This window comes from Gorilla gorilla, chromosome 22, assembly GCF_029281585.2.
Source record: "Gorilla gorilla gorilla isolate KB3781 chromosome 22, NHGRI_mGorGor1-v2.1_pri, whole genome shotgun sequence".
Classification (NCBI taxonomy): Eukaryota; Metazoa; Chordata; class Mammalia; order Primates; family Hominidae; genus Gorilla; species Gorilla gorilla.
The window spans coordinates 4496047-4517027 of NC_073246.2; the positions used below are offsets into that span (position 1 = coordinate 4496047).

The 20981-nt window shown below is 37.7% G+C and overlaps 2 pseudogenes; both read right to left on the reverse strand.

Moving 5' to 3' along the window:
• Positions 1–9721: 9721 nt before the first annotated feature.
• The window catches only part of LOC129530499 (putative tyrosine-protein phosphatase TPTE), a 39217-nt pseudogene continuing 27957 nt past the window's right edge, over positions 9722–20981 (reverse strand).
• On the reverse strand, positions 20263–20359 carry LOC129530507 (uncharacterized; annotated as a pseudogene).

The window sequence follows — 20981 nt, forward strand, 5'->3', positions numbered from 1 at the left end:
TTAAGGACCACATACCTCACACCCCACACACAAAAACACACACACACACACACACACACACACACACACTCCTTCATTCTGCAGGTTAGGAAATTAGTAGGGGTCTCTGGGAGCTGCAGGTTTCCTAATCATGTCTGCATCTAAGAACACTAGGGTCTTGTCTGGCTCTTCTTATGAACGGTACCCCAGCCCGGACTCCCCAAGATCCATGCTAGCCTCACCCAGCTTCTCTCTCTCCCCTCTCAGAAACTCAGACTTAAGAGGAAGCTCCTCACCAGGGATCCGGAGCTACCATTCACCATCCCCTAGGGCTTCACCAGTCATCACCAGTATCCCACAATCTCCCATGTCCCTGTGGCTCACATCTGTAATCCCAGCACTTTGGGAGGCCAAGGCAGGCAGATCACTTGAGGTCAGGAGTTCAAGACCAGCCTGGCCAACACAGTGAAACTCCATCTTTACTAAAAATACAAAAATTAGCCGGGCATGGTGGCGCACACCTGTAATCCCAGTGACTCAGAAGGCTGAGGCAGGAGAATCGCTTGAACCCAGGAGGCGGAGGTTGCAGTGACCGAGATTGCACCACTGCATTCCAGCCTGAGTGACAGAGCAAGACTCCATCTCAAAAACAAACAAACAAAAAATAGGCTGGGCGCGGTGACTCATGCCTATAATCCCAGCACTTTGAGAGGCTGAGGTGGGTGGATCACCTGAGGTCAGGAGTTCGAGAGCAGCCTGGCCAACTTGGTGAAACCCTATCTCTACTAAAAATACAAAAATTAGCTGGGTGTGGTGGCAGGCGCTTGTAATCCCAGCTACTTGGGAGGCTGAGCCAGGAGAATCGCTTGAACCTGGGAGGTGGAGGTTGCAGTGAGCCAAGACTGCACCATTGCACTCCAGCATGGGCAACAAGAGCGAAACTCCCTCTCAAAAAAAAAAAAAGAAAAGAAATCATTTCCTTTGCAGCATCATGGACGCAGCTGGAAGTCATTATCCTGAGCAAATTAATGCAGGAACAAAAAACCAAATACCATATGTTCTCACTCATAAGTGAAAGCTAAACAATGGGTGCTCATGAACATCAAGGTGGCAATAATGGACCCTGGGAGTTCTAGAAGGGGCACAGCAGAAAAGGGCACAGTTTGAAAACCTAACTATTGGGTCCTGTGCTCAGTACCTGGGTGATGCGATCAATCATACCCCAAACCTCAGCATCACACAATATTACCAATAAACCTGTATATGCACTTCCAAATCTAAAAGTTAATTTATACCAAAAATCTAAGCTCAAAAAGAAAAACAAAGTCTTTTGCCCATTAAAAAACAAATAATAACAAATACAAGAATCATCCTACATCAGATATCTATATTAATGCAATTTATCATATTCATTAATTGAAGAAGACACACCTTACAATTATCTCAATTAATGCAGGAAAAAGCATTCACTAAAATTCAGCCTGCACCCGTGACTTTAAAAATTAACAACTAGGAAACTTCCTTAACTCAGCAAAGAGAATCTACCAAAATACCTACCAGGAACATCATATTAATGACATAATATTGACAGCATTTTCTTTAAAGCCTGGAATTAAACAAAAATGCCTTCTCTTCACTGCTTCCATTTAACAGTATACTACAGAGCCTAACCAGTGTAGAAAGTCAGTGTAGTAAGTAAATCTTTAGAATAACTCCTTAATCTAATGAGAGAATTCAGGAAGATTTCTAGATGCAGGCTCAACATAAAAATTAATAGCTAAATCAAGGATGCAGGTTGAAATCTTTACAGTAATTACTAAAAACATAGAAAAAGAGTATATGACTTCCAAGGTAATGACAGACGGTGAGAAGGAAAGAATTATATTATTAAAATTCAATCGAATGAAAACAGAATGTCAGTAGGAAAACAGAAGAGTTAAATAAAATAGATGTACATAGAACACTGTTCTCAACAATGCATAATACATGTTCTTTTCAAATGTACAGAAAACATTTGACAATATCGACCAAATTCTGGGCCATTAAGCAAGTCTAAACAAATTTCAAAGAACTAAAAAAAAAAAAAATACATAGTATGTTCTGTGTCCACCACACAATATAATCAGAAATCAAAAATTTAAAGATAAATACAAAATTCTCATATGTTTGGAAATAAGGAAGTATACTTCTACATAACTCATGGGTCAAAAAAAAAAAAACAAGCACAAAGTTGGAACATAGTTTGAACTAAGTAAAATAAAAACACTAAAAATAAAAATTTATGGGACGAAACTAAAGCAATTCTTAGAGGAAAACTTGTAGCCTTAAATGGTAAATAGAAAAGATAGTGGTTGACACTCTAAGAATTATCCATGTCAAGAAGTCAGGAAAAAAACAAATTAACCCAAGGAGTACAGAAGAAAGTACTAAATATAATAGTAATTGATGAAGTAAAAAATAAGTAAAAAATAGAGACCACAAATAGGACCAAAACTTGGTTCTTTTAAAAGACTAGTAAAATTGATAAATCCCTGGTGAGACTACTCAGAAGAAAAAAGGGGAGAAGGCACCAAGAAAGCAAAGTCAGGAATAAAAAAGGGAACATCTCTGCAGACACTAAAATGGTAAAATGATATTGTGAACAATTTGATGTCAAGACAATTTGCAAAGTTAGATTAAATGGACAAATGCTGGGAAAACTATAATCTACCAAAATGGGCAAAAGAAATAAAATTATAAAAACATTCTATATAGGGAATTGAGCCATAATTTAAAGACTTCTCTCCAGAGAAAACTCTAGGCCAATGTGCGTTCACTGGTGAATTTCACTTTACACTTAAGAAGGAAAAAAATCAGCGTGCATAAATTTACCCAGAGAATAAAAACAGAGAAAATGAAATTTAACTCACTTTACGAAGCCAAGATTTGAAAAAACTATGAGAAAGGAAAATTATAACCAATCGCTCAGACGACATGAATTTGAAAATCCTAAACAAAATATTAACGGACAGAATCCAGCAATTTAATAATAAAATAATTTAATAAGTATTTAACAAAATAATACAGCACAACTAAATTACATTTATTCCAGAAACATGTTGGTTTACCACTTAATCAATGTAATTAACCACATTTATTTATAGGATAAAGTAGAAAAATTATCATCTCAAAGATTCAGAAAAATCTTTAAGAATTCAACATCCATTCATGATTAAAAAAAAAAAACTCTTAGCAAGCTAAATGAATTTCTTTTTTCCTTCTTTCTTTGTTTTTTTTGTTTCATTTTTTGAGACAGAGTCTTCCTCTGTCATCCAGGCTGGAGAGCAGTGGTGCGATCTTGGCTCACTGGAACCTCTGCCTCCTGGTTTCAAGTGATTCTCGTGCCTCAGCCGGAGTAGCTGGCATTACAGGCATGTGCCACCACACCTGGCAAATTTTCGTATTTTTTAGTAGAGACAGGGTTTCACCATGTTGCCTAGGCTTGTCTTAAACTCCTGGCCTCAAGTGATCTGCCCCCACTGGGCCTCCCAAAGTGCTGGGATTACAGGTGTAAGCCAAGGCTCCCAGCCAAGGAATTTCTTAATCGATAAATGGTCACTAATACACACACACACACACACACACACACACACACACACACACACACACTCGCAAAGCATTTGGAGAGATGTTGAAAGCTTTTCCTTTGATAATGGAACTTTATGTTGATGGCTGCTATTGCCACTTCTAATTCTACACTGTACTGAATGTTCTAGCCAGTGATAGGGGAGATGAATGACTGAAATGGAAAAAGTATAATTTATTATTTTCATATGATGTAATCATGTACCATAAAATCCAAAAGAATCTATAGATAAATTAGTAGAACTAATAAGTGAGTTTAGGCTGGGCACGGTGGCTCAGGCCTGCAGTCCTAGCACTTTGGGAGGTGGAGGCTGAGGCTGGCAGATCACTTGAGCACAGAAGTTTGAGACCAACCTGGGCAACATAGCGAAACCCCATCTCTACAAAAAAATGAAAAAATTAGCTGGGCATGGTGGCACGTGCCTGCAGAGCTAGCTACTCAAGAGGCTGCTATAGGAGGATCACCTGAGCTCAGGGAGGTTGAGGCTGTAGTGAGCCATGATCATGCCACTGCATTCCAGCCTGGGTGACAGAATGAGACTGCCTAAAAAAAAAAAAAAAAAAAAGTGAGTTTAGGAAAGTTGCTAACTGTAAGATTAATAAATAAAATTAAGTGCATTTAAAACAACAAAAAACATTTAGAAAATAAACATTTTAAAGGGATATCATTTAAATAACCACAAAAAAATCTAAGAATAAATCTCACCAAAAATATGCAAGCTTTCTATACAGAAAATGAGAAAGCATTGTAAAGAGAAATTGAAGAGGACCTAATTAAATGAGAGAATACCTCTGTTCATGGGTTGGATGAGTCAATATTGTAAAGATTCAATTCTCCCCAGTCTATAAATTCAATGCAATTCCAAACAAATTTCTACCCAGTGTGTGTAATTTGACTAGTTGATTCCCAAATTTATATGGAAATATAGATGACCTAAAATACCCAAACAATTGAGAAGAATAAGAAGAAGATGATGAGGACATATTAGAAAGCTACAGTAAGATAGTTGTGCTATTGGCACACAGATGAAAAATCAATGAACAGAAGAGAAAGGTCAGAAACAGATTCATGTTCCTCAGGGTAGTAAAGAAATGAAAATCTTCTGAACCAGTGTGCTGGAATAACTGGATAGCCATACATGAAAAAAGATGAAACCTGACGCCTTCCTCACACCACACACATAGATCAATTTTAAAAGGAATGAACCTTCCCGAAGAAAATACAGTAGTAAAATGTCCTTTAAACTCAAGGAAAATTTTCTTAATCAGGACACAAAAACACAAACTTTATAAAGGGAAAGCATGATACATATGATGGTAATACAACTAAGAACTTCTGTTAACCAAAAGCTACTCCTGAGAGACAGAAAAGGCAAATCACAGAGCAGGAAAGCTTTCTTGAAATACATTTATGACCAATAACAGAATTGAAATCAGAATACACAAAGAACTACAATCAGGAGAAAAAAGATGAATAATCCAGGAGAAAAGTGGTTAAGAAAATTAAAAAGTTACTTTACAAAAAAGGATATCCAGATACTTAATAATCTTAAAAAAACTTCCTCAATCTTATTAATTACAGAAATGCAAATGATCACCACCACAAGATGCCATCACACAAACACCCAAAGGCTAAAGATAAAAATACTCAGAATTGCAAGTATTGGGGAAGATATGGAATGCTTGAAGTCTACCATACCAGTGGAGTAAAAATTGGTACAGCTGTTTTAGAAAACAGGTGACATTATCAAATAAAGTTCAAGATTCATTACCCTAAGACAGAACAATTTTAGTCTGAGGTATACATTCAACAAAAATGTGGCCACATGTGCAACAAGAAACGTGTATTTTTAAAAGCAGTATTATTGGGCTAGGCACGGTGGCTCATGCCTGTAATCCCAGCAATTTGGGAGGCAGAGGCAGGCACATCACTTGAGGTCAGGAATTTGAGACCAGCCTGGACAACATGGCAATACCCCATGTCTACTAAAAATACAAAATTAGCTGGGTGTGGTGGTGGACGCCTGTAATCCCAGCTACTCTGGAGGCTCAGGCATGAGAATTGCTTGAACCCAGGAGGCAGAGGTTGCAATGAACTGAGATCATGTCACTGCACTCCAGCCTGGGTGAGTGAGACTTAATCTCAAAACAAAAAAACAAAAAACATAATTTATCACAATAAAAATTGGAAACAACCCAAATGTAATAGAAAAAAAGAGATTCCATTTTCAGTCACAATTTGTGCAAGAATGAGTATTTGAAAAGATGTGCAAAGACATGATAAAAAAAGTATAAAATATTATTAAAGAATGAACAAGATGACTCACATGTACAACTCAATATCGCAAAGTTGTCACTTCTCTCAAGTTAATCTATAAATTCAATGTAGTTCCAATAAAAATCCTAAAAGTGTTTTATTATGGCGCTTCACAAAATGATTTTAAAATTGAATGTAACAATAAAGTTCCAAGAAGAGCAAGACAATTATGCCTTTATCAAACCACATTATAAAGCTACAATAATTACAAAAGTGTGGTAGAGAGAACTTAGGAGCAGTTTTGAATATTTATAGAAACGTGGTATATTACTGAGAGGGATTACAAATTAATGGAGAACAAAACAGCACGCAATTGATGGTGTTAGGACAATTGGCTATCTATATGAAAAAAACACTTCCCCCAACTTCCAATTAGATTAAAGACCCAAATATTGAAAATGGAACTTGAATATTTTTGAAGAAATGTGGAATATCTTTACTACATCAGTATAGGGGGGTGAATTTCATAAACATGACAGAAAAGCGTGAAATATATACACACACATAGAAAAACAAATTTTACTATATTCAAAATTACAAACTTCTCTCCAGGCATGATGGCTCATGCCTGTAATCCCGGCACTTTGGGAAGCTGAGGTGGGTGGATCACTTGAGTCTAGGAGTTCGAGACCAGTTTGGACAACACAGTGAGACCCTGTCTCTATAAAAAATACAAAAATTAGCCAGGCATGGTGACGCTTACCTGTAGTCCCACTTACTCAGAGCGGCTGAGATGGGAGGATCGCTTGAACCCCGGGAGGTTCAGGCTGCAATGAGCCGAGATCGTGCCACTGCACTCCAGCCTGAGTGACACAGTGAGATCATGTCTCAAAACAAAACAAAAATTTACAAACTTTTGTACAACAAAATAAATCACAATCAAATTTAAAAGGCAACATGTGGGGAGAATATAATTACAATACTAAGAAAAATTGGCATTCAGATTCTTTAAAGAACTCCTATAAATCAATATAAAATATTTTTACTATCATGATACTACTGGTAACCTGCAGGCAGCAACCAACCAGAAGATAGCAAGACTAATATGAATGAACACATAAAAAAGAGGCTGCTCTCGTACATACCAGCTGAATATTAGCCCTCTAAACAACCTTTAACAAAATCAACAAAATATTATGTGAACACAGAATAATGTAAACCCCCTCTCAGCAAAAAAGAAAAAAAGTCAAATTTGAAATGATTGTTTTCCTTCAAGCAAGGAATTAGCATTAGTTAATAGAAAACTGATGCTAACTTCTTTAATAATAACATTTTAGGTTGGACAATGTGAAATGGCCATTTTTAAAGCAAAAGATGGTTAAAAACTCGCAATTTCAAATGATTCAACCTCTATATTCTTAACTATGGTACTGTAAATTGCCAGTTTATATACAATATTCCAACCTGTAGAGCTAAACACAGAATCTGTATATTAACTAGTATACAGCTAAACACAGAACCTGTATTTTAACTAATGGGCTTGAAACTAGTCAATAAGACTAAAACTTGATTTTACTGAATTATATAAGTCAGTTGATGGTGCTATGTTTTCCTGGAATTTGATATAAAAATTGATTTAGAGCCCACTAAAAATGTAATTATTTATGTCTGTCAAAATTTGTGAAATATGCTTAGATGATTATTTAAAGCCTAAACCTGAATGAGAGAAAATCTAACTAAACTTAAATTGGTTGGATTTACAAATGGCTTTTTTTCCCCATTTTCACCCCACCAATGTCAACTTCTTCGTATCATTACACTATAAAAATTCCAGTATAATTTTTGATATAGCATCTCTGTTGGCTCCCTTAATCTAAAATGTTCTCACAAAGTTTAAGAACAACCTTAAATATTACTGGAACAAAAACAGACTTATAGACCAATGGAACAGAATACAAAGCCCAGAAAAAATCCATGCATTTATACTCAGCTGATATTCAACAAAGGTGCCAAGAATCCAAGATGGGGAAAGGACAGTCTCTTCAATGAACGATACTGGGGAAACTGAATATCCACTTGCAGAAAAATGAAATTGCAACCTATCTCACCCAATATACAAAAATCATCTCCAAGTAAATGCTTAACTGTGAAACATGAAATTGGAAAACTACTAGAAGAAAAGATAGGTGAAAATCTTCTTGACGTTGGTCTGGGCCAAGATGTTTTTGGATATGACTGAAAAGCATAGGCAACGAAAGAAAAAGTAGACAAATGATACTGTATCAAACTAAAACGCTTTTGCACAGCAAAGGAAATATTTATAGAGTAAAGAGACAACCTACAGAATGGGAGAAATATCTACAAAGCATACATTCGATAATAGGTTAACAGATTTTTTAAAAAAGGAATTCAGACAACACAATAGCAAGAGAATAAGTTACTTCTCTAGAAAATGGGCAAAGAACCTGAAAAGATATTTCTCAACAGAAGACACACAAATGGCCAAGAGGTATAATGAGAAAATGCTAAACATCATTAATCATCAGGGAAAAGCAAATTAAAACCACAAAGAGATATCCTCACATCTGTTAGGATGGTCATTAACAAAAAGACAAAAGAAGAGTTGGTGAGGATGAAGAGAAAAGGGAACCCCCTTGTACGCTGTTGGTGTGAATGTAAATTAGTAGTTATTGTGGAAAACAGCACTGAGATTCCTCAAAAAACCAAAAATAGAACTACCATATGATTTGGAGATTCCACTTCTGGGTATATATCCAAAGGAAATGAAATCTGCACTCCCATGTTCACTGCAGCATTATTCATAATACCCAAGCTATGGAGTCGATCTAAATGTCATCAGTGGATAAATGGATAAATAATATATGGTATATATAATTAAAGGCATACTATTCAGCCTTAGAGGAGATCCTGTCACTCGAGATAATATGGACGAACCTGGAGAACATTATGCTAAGTGAAATAAGCCAGGCGTAGAAAGACAAATACTGCATGTCTCACTTATTTGTGGAATCTAAAAAAGTCAAATTCATAGAAGCAGAGAGTAGAATGGTGGTTACCAGGGGCTGGGGAGACAAAACTTGGGGGATTGTGAAGATGTTGGTTTTTACTTTATGATTATTGTTATTTTTTTAGATGGAGTTTTGTTCTTGTTGCTCGGGCTGGAGTGCAATGGTGCGATCTCAGCTCACTGCAACCTCTGCCTCCCAGGTTCAAGCGATTCTTCTGCCTCAGCCTCCCGAGTAGCTGGGATTACAGGTGCATGCCACCACACCTGGCTAATGTTTTGTAATTTTTAGTAGAGATGGGGCTTCACCATGTGATCCACCTGCCTCAACCTCCCAAAGTGCTGGGATTACAGGTGTGAGCCACTGTGCCCAGCCTGAGATGTTGATTAAAGGATGCAAAATTTCAGTTAGACAGGAAGAATAAGTTCAGGAAATTTATTGTACAACATAGTGACCACAGTTAATAATCATGTATACTTGAAAATTGCTGAGACAGTAGATTTTAAATGTTCTCACACAAAAATATGTGGAGTAATGCATATGTTAATTAGCTTGATTTAGCCATTTCACAATGTTTACGTATATCAAAACATCATGTTGTACACCATAAATATATTGGTTTTTTATTTGTTAATTTAAAAATAAAAAAGATCAGCCTTAAATAAAAGTACTCTGATATTCTAAAATTAAAGACTGTTTGTATTTTGAGAGATATAAACTGGCAAACCAAAAATAAAGAAATCCAAATACTAGTAAAACAAGGGAAAATATGCTCAACCTTCCTTAGTTCTTTTTTCCTACTTTCTTCCCTTCCTTATCCTCTCCCTATCTCCTACCCTTCCTCCTCTCCTCTTTCCTTTCTCCTTCCCTTCTTTCAGTCTTGGAGCTAATATTTAAAAATGCTAACAATTATTAATACACATTAATAGCAATACGTATCTTGTTCTTGTACTTTATGTATATTTACATATCTTTAGAAATGGAGAAATAAAAAGGAAAATGTTATTACCTGTGCCTCCTTTACAGTGAATCGCTACGATGTTTTCAAGATCTTGAGCCATCCACTCATTTACTTCCTTGGTGAAAACCACCATCTGACTGATTTCAAGTTTAAGATTTTTAGTTAAAATATTTTCAAAAAATCAAGCACAATATATTTAGCCCTCTTCTGATAGTCAATTTTGCATAAAACTTACTGTAGAGTGGGGACATTATGATCATCAATCATGATTCTAACGACCCTATTATGGAAGTGCTTAGGATCATAAGCTCTTTCACCTAAAATAAATAACATGTATGTCATATCTCTATAGGGAATAACATGATAAATGAGGAAGTTATGAATAAGTTAACATATCTTATTAGAATTCCTTATCTATCTTCAAAAAGAGCTTTCCAAGTTGCTCCTGCCACTCTAAAATAAACGCAAGCGTTTCAAAAATGTAAGGATGGTAGTGGTTTATCCATCTCATATAACCTAAACTCAACTTATTTTTGTTTAATAGGTATAATTTTTAACTTTCTAGCAGACTATTCATTATATTATTTCAGGGTAGTTAGAAACCACACGAGGCAAATGTAGCTGACCAGAATGTTTGCCCCCTGAAAATGTCTATTGAGTATACAGGTAGAGGAAAAAATCAAGAGAGACAGGGTATTAAACTGGGTTACAACCTATTTTCTACAGTTTTTTGCTTTTTTCCCATCTAGACCCTTGCTCTCATCACATGCCACTGCTGATGGGTCAGAAGACTCATTTGTTAAATTGTCTATGTCCTCATAATGCAATCTGGCAAGAAAAACAGAAAGATTTTCCTAAACCTAATATCGCTAGAACAGATCTTCCCTAAAATGGTTTGCTTCCACTGCAGCCTCATTGGTCCTGCCAAAGCCACATCCTTCATATGGTACTTTGTGCTGCTGGGCTAACTCCTTCTACTAAATGGGGCCAGTCCAAGATGGGGATTTTTAAATTCATTCCTTGCCACTACCAAATACTTATGATTAAATGCAATCTAAAAAACAAAATCATCTTCTTACGTGCAGTAATCTGTTTTCTATCTACAGTAGCAAAATATAGAGTAATGTACATACTGCATAGATTGTAGACTCGATAGTGGTTTCGGTGTTTCTTATCTAGAAACCGCACAACTTCCTAAAAAAGACAAACACATATCTTATATATTTACATGGCACCAACATAAGCTATTTCCTAGGGGGAACCTAAAATGGTTATTACTTTTATTAATTTGTCTCTCACTAGCATCTTCTAGGGGAGATTCAGGGAATAAGAGGGTATGCAAATTTCAAGTTCTAATCCACTGTGATTTTTCAAATAGTCCACAAGTATGTTTGCCTAGTCAGATGAGTCTCTATTGTAAATACACACTGTTTAAAGCTATCAGATAAGTAAATTAGCTGGTTAACTAACTTTAAGTAATTTGTTCTAAATCATTAATTCACAGTTAATATGGTTCTTGTTTAAATCTAATTCATATTCGTTCTTATTTAAATTTAATTCTGAATAGATACATCTTTAGAGAGTGATCTGCATATTACAGTCTATCTAAGCACCATGTAAACAAATAAATGCAAAAAGTATATAGTATGATTGTGTGTATGTGTGATAGAAAAAGATAAACATATCAAATTTTAAATAACTGGTAACAATATGGAGACTTTTTTGGCTCATTTGTTCTCTTTATTTTTTTAAATGAAGATATATGTGTACCTATAAGTGTGTGTGTATATATATATATGTATATATGTATAACCTTTAAAATGAAAAACAAATAGTAGTTATAATTTAAAATACAATCAATACCACTACATGAATCCAACTTTCAGTAAATACATCTTTCTGAAACATACACACACATACGTATATATCTCTGTGCAACAACAAAAATGACACAAAATTTTAAAACTGATTAGTATGGTACCCTCAGAGCAATGTTTACTGGCTTAATATTGAGAAAAATAAAATGAAGATATCAAAGTCATCCATTTATTAAACTGGCTATCTCTGTTAAGAGGAGATAATAAGTCAAAAAGATGAACACTCTGAATCTGCATAGTGGGGGAGGCAAGGATAAATAGTTTTATATACTTCAGGTGTATCCTCCCCCCAGGTGATGGCTTTGTTCTTATCAATCTCTATGTTAAGATAATCCAATGGCCTGACCTGTCTTCCACCTGAAGAGACCATGGAGATTAGGCTCAGTCTTGTGCTTGCTTCCCTTTTCCACGGTGTGGCACTGGGCACACTTCTGAACAAAAATTTTCTTGCCTTTCTCAGCATCACCCATATTTAATTCTCTCTTTCATCACTGGCACTACAAAGGTTCCCGCTCAGAAGCCAGATGTCCCGCTCTATGTACCATATTTTCTTTATCTAATCTATCATCGACTGGCATTTAGGTTGATTCCATGTCTTTGCTCTTGTGAATACTGCTGCAATGAACATATGTGTGCATGCATGTATTTTTATAAGACAATGATTTATATTCCTTTGGGTATATACCCCATAATGGGATTGCTGGGTCTGATGGTATTTCTGCCTCTAGGTCTTTGAGGAATTGCCACAATGTCTTCCACATGGCTTGAACTAATTTACACACCCACCAACAGCATTTCTTTTTCTCTGCAACCTTCCCAGCATCTGTTATTTTTTGGCTTTTTAATAGTAGCCATTGTGACTGGCATGAGATGGTATCTCATTGTGGTTTTGTTTGCATTTCTTTAATGATCAGTGATGTTGAGTTTTTTTTTCATATTTTTGTTGACTGCATGCATGTCTCTTTTGGGAAGTGTCTGTTCAGATCCTCTGCCCACTTTTTAATGGGGTTGTGTTTTTCTTGTAAATTTAGATTCCTCATAGACTCTGAAGGAGATATTACCAGTGAAGCCTGAGAAACAGCAAAGATGGCAGCCAGCTCCTTCCTTTGGAAGCTCCATCCCAGGGGGATACTGACCTGTAGCCAGCCCGCACATACCTGCAAGAGGTGGCTGGAGACCCCTGTTGGGCATTCTCACCCAGTCAGGAGGCATGGGATCAGGGACCCATCCAAAAAAGCAGTCTGGCTGCTTTGGGGTAGAGCAGGTGTGCTGCACTGTGAGGGATCCTTCCTCCTCCGGACCACCTGTATTCTCCAAAGCCAGCAGGTTGGAGTGGCTGAGTTGACCAAACTGCAGAGGTGGCAGCTGCCCCTCCCACCAGGAGCTCCATTTCAGGGAGAGATCAAAGCTCTGTCCATAGAACCATTGCTGGAGTGGTTAAAGCCCCTACAGGGATTCCTGCCCAGTGAAGAGGAATGGATTGGGGTCCTGCTTAAAGAGGCAGTCTGGTCATGATCTGGCAAGCCATCTGTGCTGTGTCGTGGGGAACTCTTCCTTGTCCCGACTGTCTGTATTCTCCATAGCTGGCAGGCTGGAGTGGCTGAGTCTATGAACCACAGTGATGCTGGCTGCCTCTCCCCACCTCCCCGGGAACTCAGACCCATCTAAGGTGGATTCCAACCTGCTGCTGTTGGCAGGCTAGGATTCCAAGCCAGTAGGTCTTAACTTGTGAGGTGTCAAGGAAATGGGGCCTGCAGAATGATGCTGCCTGGCTCCCTGGATTCAGCCCCCTTCCCAGAGATACGTATGGACAGATTTCCCACTGTGCTGAAGATCCCCGGGGCTAGAGTGTGTAAAACTCCTGGGTTTCTGTGTGTGCCTGAGCAGCTGATGTGCCCAGACTCCATACAGGTCTGTGTATCAGACCCACAGCCCTGGTGGCATGGGCTCATAAGGGGATCTCTTGATCCACGGCTTGCAAAGATCCATGAGAGAAACACGGTTTCCCGGGCAGGACTGCACACTCACTCACTGCTTCCCTTGGCTGGGAGTGGGGGTTCCTTTGGCTCCATGCCGCCCCCGGCTGGGCCGTCGCACCCCCTGCCTGCTTGTCTTCATTCTCCATTGGTCAACCTGTTCATCCAGTCAGTCCCAATGTGAGAACCTGGTTATCTCAGTTGAAGGTGCTGAATTCCCTCGCCCCTTTTCATTCTTCGTGAGCACTGCAGACTGCAGCTGCTTCTAATTGGCCATCTTGCATCACTCTAAACATTTCTTTTTTAGCCGTAGTTCTTAATTCCTATAGCCCTTGGTTTATCACTAGTTTCTTGATAAAACAATCCGTCCACGTTCTCTAGTCATGGGATGATGACTCAGGCCAGGTATCCAGGACATTTTCTGGGAAGTAGCTGAACTTGCAGCCCTGTCCTGTTCAGAACTGAGCTAACACACTGCAGAGAGGTACTCCTTCCACCTCTCGGCAACTGATAGCAGCCCTAGATAGTTACACTTTTATTGAGGTATAAGTATTGTAAATTACATAAAATTAAACAATGATCCTTTCAAGCTGGCATTTCACAGTAAACAGCATTATACGTTTGAAATTAATTTAGTCATCCACAGAGCCTAAAGCAATATGCCCCGACTATAATTTAGGATCTCAACCTAAGAAAACACATTTTGGGTTATGGCATCCCCATCTTTCTTCCCTATGGTAGACTATCAAAAACGGCCACAATTCTTTATAATTCCTTCCATCAAGAGTTGGAGTTTATTTTCTACTCCTTGAATCCAGACTGGTAGTGTAATTTGCATTGTCCAATAAAATGGGGTAGAATTAATATATAATTTTGAGCCTGGGCCTGAAGAGGATTTGCATTGTTTTGTTGCCGCTCCTCAGACTCTTGCCTCTGCCATCATGTGAACAGGCCTGAAGTAGCCTACTGGAGAACGAGAGACCACATGGGGCCATTCAGCCAAGTCAGGTAATATTCTTTCCTTTCATTTAAAAAATCTGTTTCCTTCATTCTTTAAAAATATTTTTAATTGACACATAATACTTGTTCATATTTATAAGATAGAGAGGGATATCTCAATACTTGTATACAATGTGTAATGATCAAATCAGGATAATCAGCATATCTATCACCTCAAATATTTATCATTCTTTGTGTTGGGAACACTTAACATCCTCTCTATTTAAAAATATACAATAAATTATTGTTAACTGTAGTCACCCTACAGCACTACAGAACACCAGAACTTATTCCTATCTGTAAGCTTAAATCTGATATTTCTTTGTTGATTTTCTGTCTAGATGATCTGTCCAGTGGTTAAGAGTGGGGTGCTAAAGGCCCCAACTGTTACTGCATTGGAGTCTATCTTTCCCTTTAGACCTAAAAATATTTGCCTTGTTTATCTGAGTGCTCTAGTGTAGGGTACATACATATTTACAATTATTCTATCTTATTGCTAAGTTGATGTCTTTATTATTATAAAATGACCTTCTTTGTCTCTTCATACAGTTTGACTTAAAGTCTGTTTTTATCTGATAAGTATGGCTACCTCTGCTCGCTTTTGTTTTCTGTTTGCCTGGAATATATTCTTCTATCCCTTCACTTCCAGTCTGTATGATCCTTTACAGGTGAAGTTAGTTTCTTGTAGGCAGCATACAGTTTGGTCTTTTTTTTTTTTTTTTTTTTTTAAATCTTGGCAGCCAACTCTGTATCTTTTAATTGGGAATTTGATCTGTTTACATTACATTCAAGGTTACTGTTAATAGATTAGGTTTTATCCTGTCATTTTGTTCATTTTTTTCTGGTTGTTTTGTATATCCTTTGTTCTTTTCTTCACCTTTTTTTTTTTTAATCTTTGTGGTTTGGTCACTTTCTGTAGTGACAAAGTTTGATTCCTTTCTCTTTTTCATGTGTATATCTGCACTACAGGTGAGTTTTACACGTTTGTGTGTTTTGACAATGGTAATCATCCTCTTGCTTCCAGATGTAGAACCACCTTAAGCAGTCCTTGTAAGGTCAGTCTAGTGGGAATGAATTCCTTCAGTTTTTGCTTGTATAGGAAATACTTTATTCCTCCCTCATTTCTAGGGGATAGCTCTACTAGGTATAGTATTCTTGGTTGACAGTTGTTTTTTCTTTTTTTCCTTCAGTACTTTGAATATATCATCCCATCTTATTGTCTACTGACCTGTAAAGTTTCCACTGGGAAATCCACTGCTAATCAAATGGAGTTTCCCTTATATGTGACTTGATGCTTTTTTCTTGCTGTTTTTAACATTTCCTTTTTTTTTTTTTTTTTGGATACAGTCTTGCTCTGTCATCCAGGCAGTAGTGCAGTGGTGTGATCTTGGCCCACTGCAACCTCCACCTCTTGGGTTTAAGCAATTCTCGTGATTCAGCCTCCCAAGTAACTGGAACTACAGGTTCACACCACCACACCCAGGTAATTTTTTTGTATTATTAGTAGAAATGCGGTTTCTTCATGTTGGCCATGCTTGCCTTGAACTCCTGGCCTCAAGTGATCCACCGGCCTCAGCCTCCCAAAGTGCTGGGATTACAGGTGTGAGACACCGCACCTGATGAATATTCCCTCTTTTTGACTTTTGACTACTATGCACCTCAGAGAAGACCTTTTTGGGTTGAATCTATTTGAGAACCTTTGAGCTTCCTAGATTTTGGCCATATCTCTCCCACGTCTGTTTTTAAAGCTCTTTATTGTTTTTTTTTTTTTTTTTGAGACAGGGTATCACTCTGCCACCCAGGCTGGAGTGCAGTGGCACAATCTTGGCTCACTGCAACCTCCACCTCCTGGATTCAAGCAATTCTTGTGTCTCAGCCTCCCAAGTAGCTTGGATGGCAGGCATGCACCACCAAACCCAACTAATTTTTGTATTTTTTAGAGACAGGATTTCGCCATGTTAATCAGGCTTGTCTTGAACTGCTGGCCTCAAGTGATCCACTGCCTTTGCCTCCCAAAGTGCTGGGATAACAGGTGTGAACCACTTCACCTGGACTCTTGATTGTATTTTTATTTTATTCCTTAAATTCTTCAGCTCCACAATCTCTGTCTGGTTTTTAATGATATATATATCCTTGTTGAATTTCTCATAAGATCATAAATTGTTTTTCTAATTTCATTGATTTGTCTATCTGTGTTCTCTGTATCTCATAGTTTCCTTAAGATCATTATTTTGAATTCCTTCTTAGCCATTTGATATACTCTTTAAATTTAGGGTCTGTTAATGGGGAATTATGGTGTTTCTTTGGATGTGTAATGTTTCCTTGCTTTTCACGTTTCTTGTGGCCCTAAACTGATTTTTGCACATCTGGGGGAACAGTTGCCTCTTCCAATGTTAGGGAGTTTTCACAGAGAAATACTTTTTCCAATAGTTGTCTCCTATAGTGTTCATTGGGTAGGGTGCTTTGACTTTGGATCTGGGTGGGTGCAGTAATATAGTCTTCAGGTGACTTTTTTGGCTGTAATCAGCATTCAGTGGTGTCTGTGAGTGCCTCAGTGGCCTGATGGTGAGTGTTTGTGGAGAGAGTGGTATGGCTTTTCTTGGTGTGAGAGCCATCATTCAGATTAGTTCTCAGGCCTTAGGCATACGCATGCTAGCTGCAGTGGCTTGCTAGTTGTGGGGTACTGCCAACAGCAGGGCAGGCACCAGGCAGGCCAGTCCTCAGTGCCTTAGAAGTGCATGCGGCAAATGGTGGCTCTGCTGGTGAAGGGGGTGGGGCTGTTGGCAGCAGTGGGTGCCAGATGGGATGGGCCTTGGGCCTTGGGGGGTGCATTTAGCATGCAGTGGCTCTGTCAGTCGAGGGTAGCCAAGTCATTTTAGACTAGCCAGTCCTCAGATGACCCAGTAGCTGCCCACAGATACATGAATGAGCTTAGTTGAGACAGGAAATCCTTTCTGCAAGCACCTAAATTGGACAGTTAAGCCCATACCAAATTCACAAACCACAGTATCATGAGCCAAATAAATAGCTGCTGTTATAAGCCAGTAAGTTTTGGGGTGGTTTGTAACCACTGGCACAATTGTAACTGGTATCAATCCATTATGATTTTTTTCCTTGAAAGAGTACATTTTTAAAAGAATACTGCCATATCTGGGTCAGTATTAAACTTATGACTACACAGTCTACATTCACCAAGAAATGAGTATTTGTCAGATAAAGACCCTTACCTCGATTGGATTTCTATAGAAAGACTGCCTTCCAGAAGATGGAAATGACATAGCAATAATACATTCTAAAAGTCAAAATCATCACTATTACAAACATTATTATAGATTTCATATAACATACAAAAAAATTAACTTATACATGATCAGACTCCATTTTCACAGAAAAAAACCTTTTAAGATTGAGGTTGACAGAAAAGAGCTAATACTCAGGATAATCAAATAACAAATTATACAACACAATGACCATTAAACTGCCATGGAGTTCTTAAGTCTCCACTAGTTCTAACTGTATGCCATGTATTTATGATGGCCTCAGTCTGAAGTTCCCCCTGTTCTTCGAATTTATTTCTTATCTTAAATACCACAGAAAATCCAAGATTTCTGGGCACCAGTGATGGTGGGAACTCCCAAGGTGCTTTGCAGCCCTCTGACGCAGAAAACCTGAGATCTACAAAGCACTGACCTCATTCTCTGGGATTCTAGGATAAGAAGAGGTCTCTGTGGGATCCTTGGGACTCAGAAATAACTACTAGAGGTTAATAAATTGAAACTCAAATGGAGTCAGCTGAAAATCCATTCAAGTTCCAATGCTGCAACTGAGTAGTCCTGAATTGAGAAGACATGCAGATCTTCCATTGCCAGGGCTAAACCACAAATATGTCACACTATCACAGTAGCATATATCCTCATGAATAAAGAATATTTTGAATGAATGTGTCTTAGATGAGGCAAAAAAAATACAATTACAAGAAAAAGTGAAGTAATACAAGTAAATCAACGGTTAAGTGTCACAAACCTGTAACGTGAGGTCTAGGTCAAATCCATCCCTTGTGTATCGCCTTTTGTTTTCTGAAACCTGACAGTTTAAAATCATCATTAGTTTGTGAAACACTCATCAACATAAAAATAAAAAACATTATATAGTATAGATATCAACCCTTGTCAATGGGTCCCAAAACACAAAATATTTTTGCGAATCATAAGCATGTTTTGCTCACTTACCCGCCTTCTTAACAGCTTTTCAAGTTGTCTTTTTTGATGAAACAGATGAAAAATTCTTAACAGAATAATAAGTCGTAGAAGTCGAAGTAAATGTGTCCATCTAAGAATAAATTTAAAAGATCCATTTTTGCTTCAGAAACAGAATTTTATCAATATAAACTATGTCTAGAGCAGCAGTTGTTAACCAGAGGCAATTTTCCCTCCTCTCCCCAATTACCTACCTGGGGGATATTTGGCAATGTCTGGAGGCATTTAGGTTTTCACCACTGGCGTGCGTGCGTGTGTGTGTCTGTGTGTTACTTACATCTAGTGAATAGAGGCCAGGAATTTTGCTAAACACCCTACAATTAATATAACTGCTCACCACCCTCTTATGACAATGATCTGGCCCAAAATGTCAGCAATGCTGAGGCTGAGAAATTCTGGTCTAGAGAAATAGTGATACAATAGACTCTTAGCATCTGTAAATTTAATTTTGGGATTTAAGACTAGCATTTTCAATTTTTCCACATCAAAACAAATCGATTATTCTTGTTCATCTTTGTTATTCCCATGAGTAACAGATGTTCACTACAGCTGCTACTACACATCAGGGAGGCAACAGATTGAGATACTTCTGAAGTGTGCTAGCTGGAATCTCCCCTACCATCAGAACCACCAAAGCAGAGAACTGATGGTCTGGACTGGTGCTTCTCTGATTTGGGCACACATCAATAAGAGCCACCTGGAAAAGCTTGTTAAGCTGCAGATTGCTGGGTCCCAGAGATACTGATTCAGTGGGTCCAGGGTGGGGCCTAAGGTATTTTTCTTCTTATATTTCTAGCAAGCTGTCAAGTGATGCTGACGTTTCTAGTCAGAGGACCACATTGGCTGAGGTTATTTTCAAATAACTCCAAAAGCCTATCACTTAACATGCTTTTAGTTAGGGCCTGAGCTGTAGTCCAGGGAAGCTAGGGTACAAAAAGAAACCAGCTATTTGACCCATGAACAAGCTTAGGAAGCCACCATCTACATCCCAGTATACATTTGCTCTTTCATTTTCCTCATTGTCACAGTAAAAAAAGAGTCACCAGGGCTTCATATACTCTTTAGTTTCCCAATCCCTAACACTTCTAACTTTGCCTAAGCTTTCTTTGTTTCTACCACAACTATACTGCAAAACTCTACTATTGTGTTGCCACGTGTCATCTCCTAGTTTCTGTTCTGTTTGCTATTTTTTAGAAACTCATGATTGAAGTCACTCTAATTTTGCGTATGCTCAAATAAATTCCCTCTTGGCTGTAGGAAAAATCCAGACAGAACATTATGTGTAAGGGATTTGTAGTTGAAGCACAGAGGGGAATTGTTTTCAATATAAATTTTTTTGATATAGCAGATATTAAACTGATAATAATATTATACTTGATCTTGGCCAAAAGGCCAAAAAATGATACAAATGGGAATTTGACGAGAACTTCAAAATGTAGAGAAGTTAAAGTTAGTACAAGAGTAAAAGTCCTTCTTTGGGGTACTGCATCTTCTTTATTCCATTAATGGTACTTAGCCTTTATACTCTTCACCGGTCCCTAAATATCACAATCTTTTAGTTTCAAAGTATGTGGGAATTTACCTAAACATTTCATTTTAAAGCAATGTATTTGGTATAGAATGAGAACATTTGAAGTTGAAAAGATTATATAGAATAAAAGGCACAGAAAATGCTAAAATTAATGAAAAACTTTAAGAGAGGTAAGTCTTATGTTTCATACCTGGGAATATTCCTAAGCAGCTTAATGTCAAAAAAAAATGTAAACGACATCAACCAGCAGAAGAATCACAATAATGGCAGTATCTAAAATGTTAAATAAGTCAGAAAAACACTGCTGTCTCCTGTAATATAAAACAAAAAAATAAGTTCATTCCCCCCTGCAAGAAGAGATAGGAATATTTAAAGACCACAAACTATCGACTCATCCCCATTAAGAATTCTACTATCAAGAATTATTTAAAATGTATTTTCTAGAGTAGACTAAGGGAAAAATATAACATTCATGGGAAGTTTTCAAACAATAAA